We start from the raw sequence: 13716 nt of genomic DNA on the forward strand, positions 1-13716 counted from the left end.
CGAAACGATCGATAAGATCGCCAGAATTCTGCTTATAAATCAAAGTACATACACACACACACAGTGCCGCGGAGACTTTCCGACTTATGAAAGCTCCAAAATAAACGGAGACCGAAATCTAAACAAATGCAAACGTAGCACGAACCGAACGATTCCCAAAGGCATTGTTTACATTTGGCCCCCTTCAGGGGGGGTGGGGGGAGACAGCCCACAGTGGAAGTCATTGACTGGCGAGCTGGGAGGGGGAGGGGGTTGGCTACCGAACAGCATTTGGCGTCGGAGGAAAAGCCCCATTATCTTATCAGTGGGTCGACTGGAAAGTAGGCCGCCATGTCGCCGGCTTCAAATTGTGTGTGAATGTGAACAAATCGATTGCGGCACGAGCAAATGGATTACGGCGCACTCAACGAACTGGGCCAGCAGCAGCCAGCCAACAGTTGAGATGTGCAGGTGCACATTAGCCTTCCAAATCGATTGACTATGCACATGTATCTAAATCTCCATCCCGAACATGACTGTACAATTAGACGGCCGAGTCATAGCTAGATCTAATCCTAGATCGCATTGCAGCTGCCGCTTGGCGAGATCTTTCTTTCGATTTGCCGCCCTTGAGAAATTCCCGTAGGAAACTCTTTGGAATGTTTCGATCAGGCGCACAGGGTGCATATTTGTGCGATCTTAGCTTTTCGTTACGAATTTCCCCCTTATACAGCGGCCAGATGGTCATACATTTTCCGGAAATTGATTTTCAATTGCCTCTCGCGAGCGTTTCGATCAATTTGTGCAGCTCAAAGCTGTTAAAAATACTTGGAAGACCTTCAGTTGGGCTCTGATGTCATTGCTAAGGCTTTCGTGGATTGCGGAAAGGCCCGGCATAAACGACAGATGCGTTTGTATCTCGGCCAAACTGTCGATAACGAAACACAATCAAAAACAAAGATGAAACAACAGGAAAAAAAATGCAAAAATTCTGATGAACATGAGGACGTTTAGCTACGGCCAGGTAGAGACAGTCGAAGTGGAAGTCGTAGGGCCCGCTTTAGAGGAAATAACCAAAACCAAAAAAAAAAAAAAATGGCTGTTGAATAATCAAATAACCTTTTGCTACCTGTCCAGAGAGCTGTGCGCAGCTGCAGCTGCCGCTCAGGTGTGTACGCGTATGTGCCGGAGCCTGGCACGGGATTGGGATTGAGTCTGCCCATGGATTAACATAATAGCGACGAGCCGAAAGAAGCGAAGAGCTGAGCAAAGCCAAGTCGAGAACTCGGCTCAGATACTACCTGGACACAGCTAAGGTAGCAGCAGCAGCTGCTGCAGTTCGAATACACACACATGTGTATGTGTATGTATCTCGCGGATACACACAAACTAAACAACACACACATATACATATATACACTATGGCCGTTAACGGAAAAATGAAAGCAAATCTTTGTAACGAACTTGGCCGCCTGCAGAAAACCAGTATTTCGAACTGCTTGGCAGCGAGAGGTGTGTATCTGTTGAGCGTCGCCGCGCTGTGTCTTTTGTGTTCTTGAGTGAAGTTCGGCAGCGAACGGAGTTTGAGTGCATTCGGCTTTGCGCTCGTATTCGTATTTGCTGTTCCTGCTCATTCGCCAGCTGCCGCCTTCTTTGCACTTTCTGCTGCTTCTTCACGGTTTCTTTCTTTCTGCGCTTCGAGCACGCTTCCAACACATACTCTCTCGCCCGCTCTCTCTCTCCCTTTGTCTCTCTCGCTGTGAGCAGCAACAAGCTGAACATGTCACGCACGATGCCATTGTATTGATATTGATGGGCACGTCTTGGCGTTTTACTACCTGTTGATGAGGATGCTGCTCGCTGTCGCTGCCGCTGCTGCTGCCACTGTTGCTGCCTCTGCTGTTACCCATCTTTGTCTCCGCTCGTCGCTGCAATTTTGCCCTGCCTACACACACACATTCTTCTGGTTATGGCGTTCGCTCTTGATTAATAACCGCCAACTAGCTGACCATTAAGGAATGCGCCATGGACGTAATGCTCCCGGCAAATGCCGAGCTCCTCGTCTAAAGTGCTCATTAACACTCTCCGACTATTCATCACAATTTCAATTACCATGGCGAGGCGACGCTGACACTGTTCCACTCAAAAGATCGCACAATGGTCTTCCATTGTGTTCGGCTCTAGACACGAATTACGCCTGATGCAAAAATTTACTTTTGTACGGATCGTAGCTACGCACGTAGTCAAATACATATTGGGAATTAGTCAAATCTCTTTTTTCAATTTGAATTATACATATGTATGTATCTATGTATCTATTATCTATGTATCTATTAAAAAGTGACAAATTTCAGAGCAATCTGGAGGTAGTCTTATATTTTTACACCTCTCCCAAACTAATAACTATATATCTTTTCCTCGACTCGCTCGACTATTCTATCAACACTTTCCTTAAACGTGATTATTCTGTGAACGTGATAAATGGAGTCCATTTAGTAGGGCCGTCATTAGGCAGCAAATAATTAAAAAGAAATTCTCTTTATTCGCTACTGTTAATTCCTTTAAGGTAAAATAATCGATAGAAGAGCGAGTTGACCCACCTCCTCCTCCCACCCACACACCTTGCAAGACGACACTAATAACTCTATGAAGCGGAATACGTGGCTGGTGTATTAAGTCGCTTATTAGTTGGCCAACATGCCAACAGGTAGCTCTGGCCTGGCAGATGTCTAGAATCAATAATACAGATCGCTCATAAAGGGAAATTTTTAGCTTCAATTGCTGCCCGTAGTAGGCCTTTGTATTTAAGTCCAAATGCTGTCCACGGGACGTGCCGGCTTGAGGTTCTGGCGCAACAACTGTTTATCCATGCCCGGCACGTACAACACACACACACACACACACACGCACACAAACCTATGTACATAGGTGCATATAAGTGCATATGGATGATATGCAGCTATCGCTAAGGTGAGCTTCTGCTGGCCATCTTTTAATGGCCCTGTCACTGTAGGCCAAAATCGTTTTCAAACGTCAAATTTATAATGTAGCTCTTAAGCCGTATTTGGTTTCAGTAAACAACATTAAATATTCACATTTGGACAAATGTTCATTAAAGCCCTTAGAGAGAAATTCACAGCTCTTTTAGTCGGAATTGCATATCACTTTTTTAAAATATAATCTTCAATAATTGAATTAATTAATTATTATTAATTATTGTTAAGTTCTAATATGTAACACTTGATCTAGATATTTATTTAAGGTAAGCTCAACATCTCTTCATATTTGCCTGGCGCTGTACGCACAGTGGTGGCAAAAATAATGTACCTCTTGAGCCGTATTTGGTTTCAGCATACAAAATTATATATTCATATTAGGACAAATATTCATTAGAGAGAAATTCGTAGCCCTTTTAGTCAGAATTGCATCTAAATATATTACCTTTAAAAATATAATCTTTAACATTTTCTTGTTAAGTTTTAATATATAATGCTTGATCTAGTTATTTATTTAAGGTAAGCTCAACACCTCTTCATATTTGCCTGGCGCTGTGGTCACAGTGGTGGCAAAAATAGCGTGTACGATCTATTAAATGGCCGCTTCCCCGACTAGAAAGGCGCTTTACAAAGCCGAAAAGGCTTTTTTGTAGCTCCAAAACTTGACGTTTAGAAATTGGTTTTTCATTAGAGTTATGTTCGGTTTTAAGGGCATTTTGAAAGCTATATATGCTCATAACTCGAAATATGTTTTGGCTTATATTGCATTTGTTATTGTTGCTGCTGTTTTCGTTGTTTTTATTGTTGTTGTCTTTTTGTTTAGTCTGTTTTGTTAGCTTTGTTTGCCAGCGTAAGCATTAGTTTCCACTCACAGCCCAGGCTGAAGGCGAAAACGTGTGCAAAACTAGTTTAAGACCATATTTTCTGCTTAAATTGCAATGTTTCCAAGTGATTCAGTTTTCAGCTGCGACTCTTAGCTGACTGCGGCGGTCCGGGGCCGACGGGGCGAAGAGAGAGAGCGAGGTATTGAAGCACTTTGGACTTGGGCTCGGTGACTGTAGCTGTGGCAGTCCCTCCTGGCTCATTTGCATTCTTAGAGTGTGAATTTTTTCACCTTTTTTGCATCGACTTACAACGAATTTGGAATTCGAAGAATTGCTTTTGGTTTTAGCTGTACACTCGGTCCCTTTCCCAGCACCGACAGTTGGCCAATAATCTGCAGATATGATGGTGAGAGATGAATTATAAATAATGGATCGCAGCATAAAATATATATATATATAATATAGTACAAACATTTTGAGCTAAACGGATGCTGAACTAAGATTGTGTTAGAAATTCTTAATAAATATTCAACTGTAATAAATTTCCGAACCTTTTTTTTATTTGTTATTTGCGAGTCTCGGCAAAATGTAATCTTTTGCAAGCTCGTAAGCATTCTGTTTGTAGCCCAATTAAGCGTGACATAATATCTGATATGACTGCAAATAAATAGAAATAGAAATCCATACGCCAGCTGTCAGAGTTTTTGTCGATTATTAACAAAAAGAAAAAGAAAAAAGGGAAACGCGGCCCAAAACACGTGAGGAGTCTGCCGCATATGCGGAAACCCACGAAATGCTTTCTGCACCCACCCTCGTGGAACGGGACGAGTCCCAAATAGCGCCAGAGACCGCAGGGTGGATCAATGCAGGCCAAAAATCGTGGCACTCACGAAAACAATGCACTCGCTTTAGTTTCGGTTGGGCCAGCGACAAACAATAAAATTAAAATGAAACTTCGCTGGAAACCCTACAAGTGAAATATGACCCTAATACAAATTAGAGTCCCCCCACAACACAGTCACACACAGATACACACAAACACACACGCGCGCAGCAGCAACCCTCGCCAAAGGAGAGCCATAAACCATAATTTACGAACAATGGAATTTCCAAATGCGAAAGGGCTGAGCTAAAGAATCGCATTCGCCTTTATGAAATCCAAAGCGAAGCTTCGGCAGCGAATGCTCTGCGCACGAGCAACAGCCTCAAGGACTCCTTCCCTGGGCTAAATCTCTGGCCAGAAAGGTAGACTAATGCCCTTTTCGGTGACCAATGTCGGTTTGCTGCTATTCGTTTTTTGCCTCAATTGCTGGCAGTTGTGATAATTGATAAGAGCACCGGATATGTAGGTCGTTGGGTACACACTCACACACACTCACACACACACACACATAGTTGCCCTATGTACACATAAATAGATATGTATGCATGTGAATGCGTGCCTGTGTTTCCCTCTATCGTCGCATTGACAACTGCGAAAAGATATTGAAATTCCCAGCTAGAGTTCGTTTATCTAGATGTCGCCTGTTTGTTGTTGTTGTTGCTGTTGCTGTCCCTGTTGGCCTTATTGCCGCCTGAGTGCATAATAAATGCATCCATGCCTATGGATATGCGTATGTGTGTGTGTGTGGTTGTGTATATGGAATTTGGAATGTGAATGAGTCTTTGACAGCTTTGATGAATGCCGCGTCGTGACAAGAGCTCCGCATGCGACGTGCCGGGGTTCAATAGCGGTAAATCGCAGGCTTGGAGAACCCTCAACCCTCAGGGAGGGATCGCCCTAATCTGTTAGTCCAGGGATCATCGCAAGCTTTTGAATGTTAATTTCGCTTTAAGTGAAGTAAACATATGCTAGATATGATGGAAATGCCATTGTTTGGAAGAAATACAGAACTTTTAACTAATTTGTTGTTAGTCCTTATTTAAATAAAGTAAATAAAGTAAATAAAAAAGCCAAAAATATCACATTTAAAGTTGAGAGCAAATGTGCTGGAAGTTAAGTATTTTCTTTCATTCCCAATATTTTAAGTTATTCATTTTTCTTAAAATTTATCGGCATAACATGAATTTAAATCAATTGATACACACATTTTATAGATATAAAGAACTTTAAACATTTAAATTTTTTGCTGTCAAGAAAGTGTTTAATAAATATATATATTTATAAATATATATATATATATATAAATGTAAAAAAAATAATAGCCATAAAAAGCCTTTTTTTCTATATTTTAATTTGTTTAATTTCTGGCCGATTATGGATTATTCCAGTAGAATGTGAAAGTCAGATTTTATAATAAAAGAAAATATAGTATTTTTATATGATAAATATGTTGATTCTATAATTAAACACCTTATTAGTGCATTTCCTTAAACTTATCTTAAATGAGAAAAAAATTTTCCCATTTAAGAAATTAATGCCGTAAAGGAGTCCAATGTTGATGAAATTCATAACTTAAATTAAATAGTTAAGCTTGCAATTGCTATTTTCTTGTTGAGATTATTGACTTTCGAATTTGGAGCAGTACAAAAAAAAATTATCTTTGGTTTTGACTCAAAGGTTATAAGACATGTTTACAAATATATAGATTATATTTTAAATCTAATCTAAAACTGAGCATAAAATACAAAGATATAAAGTTAAAAGTAAAGATATAGAAATGTTATTCATATATCATCGTCATACGTTGATCTTAGCGTATCGATATCAAAATATCTATGCTTTACATTTTTTGCATTTCCTTTTTAAGAGTTGAAGACTTAAGTCTGTTCCCCCTATGTGATGATAATATGGTTTGTTCTCAAAACAAACACAGCATGTTAAGTCGGGTAAACATCGCTTCAAAATCTGTGGCTGTCAAATAAGCTTCAAAGTTTCGTCAACGCTGCAGAAATTCAAATAGCAATGGCAAAAAATAAAACGACATTTAAAATACGACGACGCGAAGGTTTCACTGTAAGAAACTGCTAAATCGAAATAAAAGAAACACGACATTTGAGAAACCTAAGTAGAAAATAACAAATAAACAAAAAATGACCAAAAACAGCGAAAACAAATAGAGAACTCGTCGAATTGGAGCACAAGCTGCCTTCGTTTCTGGACTCGAACTGGCCGCACGGTGCCCGCTCCACGTTTCCAATAAACCAAAAAAGCAATGACACAAAAGATTCAGTTTACACTGCACAAAGCGGCCAAATGTGAACGCTTCTAAGGCTGCCCACAAACAAGGCCAAAGGTCGGCCAATCCACAGCACGACAGAATTGACCTCACAGCCAGAACTGGAACTCATGTGCCTCTTGATTAAATGCTGTTAATATTATTAACAATACAAAAATTATTATTAGTATTATTATTATCATTATCATTACTATTATTACTATTATTATTATTATTATTATTATTATTATTATATATTATTTTTATAATTATTATTATTATTATTATTATTATTATTATTATTATTATTATTATTATTATTATCATTATCATTATCATTACTATTATTATCATTATTATTATTATTATCATTATCATTATCATTATCATTATTATTATCATTATCAATATCATTATCATTATCATTATCATTATCATTATCATTACTATTATTACTATTAATATTATTATTTTTATAATTATTATTATTATTATTATAATTATTATTATTATTATTATTTTTTTTATTATTAATATATTTACTATACGGATTAGATCGATTCAAGCCCGGATCTTAAAGTTCAGTCTACCTAACAATTGGTACACTTAAACAAATAAACTTTTGTTTGTGTGAATCCCAAGCCGAGGTTTTTGAGTACTCGAAATAATACTTAGTTGAAAATATCTCTCCCAAATTGAAAGTTTAAAACCGAACTTCTAATATTTACAGACCACAAATTACTTCCACAAAAGACTTCCATCACAGAAACATAATTCATCGGGCAAAGTTTTTGTATCTCTGAAGTTGTTCAACATTCTTGAGGAACGTATTAGTGTGTAAACCCATTTCAATTACCGCAGACCCGGTTTATGAGGTACTTAACCCTGGTGGGGCCACACAGCGCGAAATCTCGCACCAAATGGCGCTGGAACCGATCAACTTGAGTGCGTCGACAGTTCCCAAAGCGGTTGAAAGAAGACCCTTACACAGATACACACACATATGCATACAAATAGTCTCGTATGTTGCATGATTTAACAGCTTTAAGAGCGTTAGATGAGGCAGGAAAATCTTCGGCATTGTTGTGTAATAATCCAGCTCGAGCAGTAATGGACGCGGGCCAGGCATTCGACAAATTAGTCGATCATTTGGGAATTTGATGTTAGCTCAAAGACCGAGGAACGCACCTTCGACCGACCATTCCATTGTTATTTGAGGCCGAGAGAGAGGGAGGAAGGGGAAGCAAGAGTGAGGCAAGAATCCAACAGCTGCTCGGATCCGCTTAGTAGTTGCAACAAGCTCCAACGCCCCTCCGCCCCAGCCCCGCCCACTAAAACACGCAAATTGCTTTTACAGTGGACTTTTTGTAAGCTCTTCTGGTATTTGCAGTTGTCGCTTTTCTCTGACTGTGTGAACTGAGGATTAAAACATTACCAACGTTTGTAGATTTTATTACGAACCACTTGAATTTAATATTTTATTAACTTTTACAGGTATCGTGTAATCCCTCATTGAGTAACAATCCGAATCAGCTGGGCTGATGCTATAGAATAATTTAAAAAATATAATTAAAATGGCACAGTCTATATTCATATTTATCCGACAGTCCCCTTAAAACGATCAAATCAGGAAGTCCCAGTTTCCAGTTTATCTTTTGAAATCAAATTAAAATATCTATCCAAAATGTTGGATATTGTAAAAGTCTTTGTGTTATTTAAATCGATTTCCGAAAGTCCTATAGGAGTCACAGATTTTCTCTGAACTTAGTGTAATTAGAGGGTAAACTGGGTTAAAATTTCGATGGACCTATTGCATATCATAGTTTAAAGTAGTGTATCTTAGCTAAGTAGAGTGTATTATAGTAAAGTATGGTATTAGATAGCACAAAATGGAGTTTGAAAGAGTATATGTTATAGCAGAGTAACAGTTATTATTTATTAAACCAAGATAGAGTATCTTTATATCGGTAGTCAGATATAGAATCTCTGACTTATGCTAGTTGCTTCTGCTTCAGCTGCGCTTCTCATTTGCTTCTCGTTCGGACTTTCGGCTTTTGTTTTCTGCGTAAATTGCATTTAACGCGTTGCTAAATCTAAGAATGAGGTCAGCTGCTTGTCTCGTTAGCTTTGGACCTGAGCTTGGGCTGAGTCTTTTTTCCAGCTGGAAAGGAGGCTTCCGCCGCTGCTGTTGCTGCTGCTGCCGATGGCCGAGTGACAATGACTCCAAGTGCAATTGTCTATGTAAAAAGTATCTTTAAAGAGCTGCCATAAAAAATCTTTTCAAGTTTGCCGTTTAGATGTCTGTTAATTTGGTGCTGGACGTGCCGCACCAAAAGCCAAGCTGCTTGCCACGGACGGCGGCTTCAAAGAGCGCCGACCCAAGCTCAGCTGACAGTGCACTTCCGTTTGCTGCAAGAGGGGGAAGGGGGCGGTCAGTAAAAGGGGGGGGGGGGGGTGGAAGTGGATTGGCGCGTGCGCACGCACATTCCGAGACACATTTGGAGCCAACGCAGCGCGCATTTAAATGCCTTTGGTTTAAAGAGCATTTAAACAAATTAGAGGCTTTTGGCTTTTGTGTTACTTATTGAACCGGAAATAACATACAAAACTGAGGCCGAAAAGCAAATGAACCGCGAAATTCAAACAATGCGCCAGAAATATTCACACGCACTGTACAAAACTGGAGGAAAACAAACACAACAAGCCCAAGTTGGGTCATATCATTTTCGGCTATTCCCTATAAATACAACTACAGCAAATACTTCAGATCCAAATAAAGATATCTATCAATTTTTAGTATATGGAATAGTTTTACAGTTACGGTCCAATTGTGATTGCTGTTATTTGTATATTCAAATGTTTAAAGGAATTTTTCTAAAAAAAATTGAAATATCTTAAAATTGTATACAAGACAAAAATAGAAAGATTGTTTCGTAGTCTGGTAAACAAATGCAAAAATGCAATTATATATTTTCTATTAAAGACATACACCTATAAATATATATATATATGTATGCATATTTCGCATCTGGCGAGGATTCTAAACAAAGCGTAAAAGCTGGCCATAAGAATAAAGTAAACGAATAGATTTTTAAATATAGCTCTAGCGAATTTCTCATAAACTTAACGAGAAGCACTTTAAAGTGCTGGCCAAGCGAAATTCCCACCAAATTGTTTACCCGATCCGCAGCTCCAGTTCCCCCCAAAAAAGGTGCCCCCATATGGTTGTGCCTGCAATTAGTTGCGCTTGCCCGGAGCTGCCAATGGATAAACAAATGCTGGATATGTTTGTGTACACATATGTGTGTAAACTTGGACTTATTTCTAACAACTTTTTACTGCTGAGTTGAGCAACCTTTTGTTATGCAAATCAAGTGGCGACATTCGTGAACGAGCTGAAAAGTAGCCATAAAATCAACTTTTTCAAATATATAATTGAATAGTAACTACACACAAATGTGTGTGTAAATATTTATATACCTATGCACTTTGTTATTGTTGTGGGCGTGGGCGTGGTCGCTTCGCTCGTATTGAAATACCATTTTTGTTAGTTTTGGGCCGAGCTGTGGAAATGTGACCGAAAAAGGTCAATTACGGCGACTTCTCTTAAACAGTTTCCCAGGCCTAAAGGCAGCCAAGCGAAGCGGCACCCCTCCCCCTCGCACTGGCCACACCCCGCACATCCTCTCAGGGCGACCTCAACTTCGCTTTACACAGTCGAGTGCATTTCCCGCTGCAATTTTGTTGTAGCCCGAAGCACCTACAAATTTTCGGTGGCCAGGCAGCGAGTTCTTGTCTGCCTGTCATTATCATGATAAACAACAATACACACACACACACACACAGACACACATACGACACGTCACAGGTGTCATCCGCTTTGGCGTGTTTTTATCAAGCTCTGAACCTTTTACTGCTTCAGCTGCACCTGCTGGCCATCTGCCGATCGCGGTGGAATGAACCCATTCGGGAGACCCTTTGCTTATCAGGCTCGTTGTCAGCATTTGAAATTTTGTGATATTCTATTTAATTTCGTAGCTCGAAAGTAGGCAGCACAATAATCGCGGCGATAACCGATCGAATTTCGCGACAATTGTGCCCAATTGGGTTATTTGATACTTTTGGCTAAGCGACAACATTTTGCTGATTAATTTTGGAGAAAATTGCACAAACTTGGCAACAACAACTGGGAATTAACTTTTTATGGTTGCATTGTTTATGTTTACACTCGAACTGTTGACGTGACTTCCAGCGAATAATTAAGAAATGAATTCGTTAATTGGAATATGAAGCCGCGGCAAGTCTCTGAATTTGAATAAAATGCAAATTAGTGAATCAACCAGAGATGCGACCCGCACTCTGCGAAATTTGGACAGTGGGCACATCTCTCGACCCCCGATCCCAACGGGTTTTCCATGGGACAATTTCTTGGCGTCTTTTCGCACGCTGCGCCCGCGCTTTATACATATATTAACATTGTGTCACATTTGGCAGTTCCATTGTCTGGCATTAGCCACATTCGTATCTTGATGCTCCCGTTTCCGAGCAGCGCGGGTCAAGAGAGCTTAATTGAGTCAACAATAATGGTACAGTCCCTCAAATATAGTTAGCAATTATTAAATTATTAGATAAGGTTAATTTTTATATACATATGTACTACACAGATATATAGAAGATATCCCAATATTATACAAAATTACAAGATAATCTATAAGATTTTAACAAACTATCAAATTTATTAAATTCTTAGATAAAGTTGATTTTATTCAAAAAGTAAATTTAATAGATGTACTTTGAATATAAATAAGTGTTATAGCTGGTACTATTACAATATGATGGAAGATTTCAATATAATCTTCGGGAAAAAACCTCACTGAAGTCGGCTTAAAAATCTTTAATCTGTGAAATGGGGCCTTGTCGTAAAAATTCCGATCCTTTTCTGTAAACGTTGGGGTACTTCATATAATATTCCAAGTATATATCAGAATGTTGACATTTATAAGTGGAATCAGAAGGTAAAACCAGCAGATTGGAATAAAGTTGTTGAGTAAACACAGATTGGCAACAGAATCTGAGAGAGTGAAAACGAGTGAGAAACGTATGTCGACGGATGTTTGTTGGCTCCGTGAGCAAACTTTGAATCATATCTTATCGAGCGCACTTTTATCTGAACAAGCCGAGTGATAAGGGAATGCCGTGAGCATAACACGGGCATGTGTATCTATCTAAGGCGACATGCAGTCGTTAGGCAGGGCAGGGCTGTTCCAATAACATCCGCTGCACCCAACTGTGCAACTCTTTGTCAGTTCGTTCAACCCGTCCGTCCCCTGGCCAGGTCGACTGGCATGGCCGTAGAACTGAAATCAAGCGCAGGCTCAGTCCAAAAGCCAAACAATAATAATACAAACAAAACTGGTTAAAACTGAAAAAAGCCCTAGAGGGGTAAATTCAAATGCAGAGGCCCGCAACGACAAGCCCGACAAGCCGAGGCATAGGAAAAGCATTGCAACAGGCGAGTCCAGGTCAGGCTCGGGCCAGGCTATGGGGTCAAGCATGGTCCACGTGCAACATACATGTGCCTCACTCCCGTGTCGACTTCCGTTGCCAAGTTCTCCAATGAGTCACGAACCGGAATGCAAGCTGGACAAATCGCAATTGCTGAAAATTGAGACACAGCAATTAACCAGTCCACCCCCCTCTTGCTACGATCCAGATCCAAAGTAAGGCACATGGCTTCCATCTCTGGCCCCCGTTCGTACTTTAATCGCAGCGTGCGGCGCATGCGCGACCTCCTTTGGCTTCGTGCCCCTCGAGTGTCGCTCGACTTGGACTCTTTTTGCGGCTGTTCCTGCTGCAGTTGCGCATAATTAGCCACAATAACAAGTCCAGCGCTCGCTTGTGCTCAACTTTTTGGCTTTAGCCGATTTTGCAGTTCGTTCGGTGGCAGCTGTCGCCGCTGGCTGCAAAGCTCTGCAGTTGCTTTTAATACCCTGTAGCTATTGAAATGGTTACGGAGGGGTATAATGGTTTTTTGTAAGTACATTCTTGTTCAACGAGCTGATTTGATCTATCCATGCCCGACTAGAGGAACATATTGATTTCGGCTCAGAACTACAGTGAAAACTCTTTTGGGCGGACAGCGATCGACAGGCAATTTTTGCCTGTTCCAGGGTAGGGAATGGTTTGATTTATAAATTATACATAAAAAAATATTGGTTGAAAGAAAATGTGCGATCGAGGAAGGATGTTGGCCCAATAGGAATGTTCGTTAGGAGATTTTTCACTCTATATATTCTCGTACATTAAAAGGAGTTTAAAACACGAGCTTTTAAGGATAGCTCGGGTTAGCTAGATACATTAAACATAGTATGTCGGATCTTTTAAAGTATACATAGATTAGGAATTATCATTTTAAAGGCCTTTTGCTATGGTATATACATACACACATTTGCACATAAGCCCCGATAAATATCGGAGAATAAACACCAAAGTTATTCCAGAAAGCATTTCCCTTAGTTAACGAACTGAGGTAAAAAGAATCTCAGGTTGCGGTATCTTCTAGTCGAGCACTCCCCACTAGAGCACTCTCTTTTGTTTTTGTTACTTTCGCATTCTGCTTTGTGCCCGTTGCAGATTTATTTGTTGCACACTCGACTGTGCTTCGCTTCCCCCTTTTTTCGACACTACTGTATTATTTATATGATATTTTCGAATATACACGCAGCACATACACAGACAGACACACACTCACACACACAA

The sequence above is a fragment of the Drosophila montana genome, unplaced genomic scaffold, assembly GCF_035044405.1.
Source record: "Drosophila montana isolate Dmon_TW-CO22-7 unplaced genomic scaffold, ASM3504440v1 contig_3200_1, whole genome shotgun sequence".
NCBI lineage: Eukaryota > Metazoa > Arthropoda > Insecta > Diptera > Drosophilidae > Drosophila > Drosophila montana.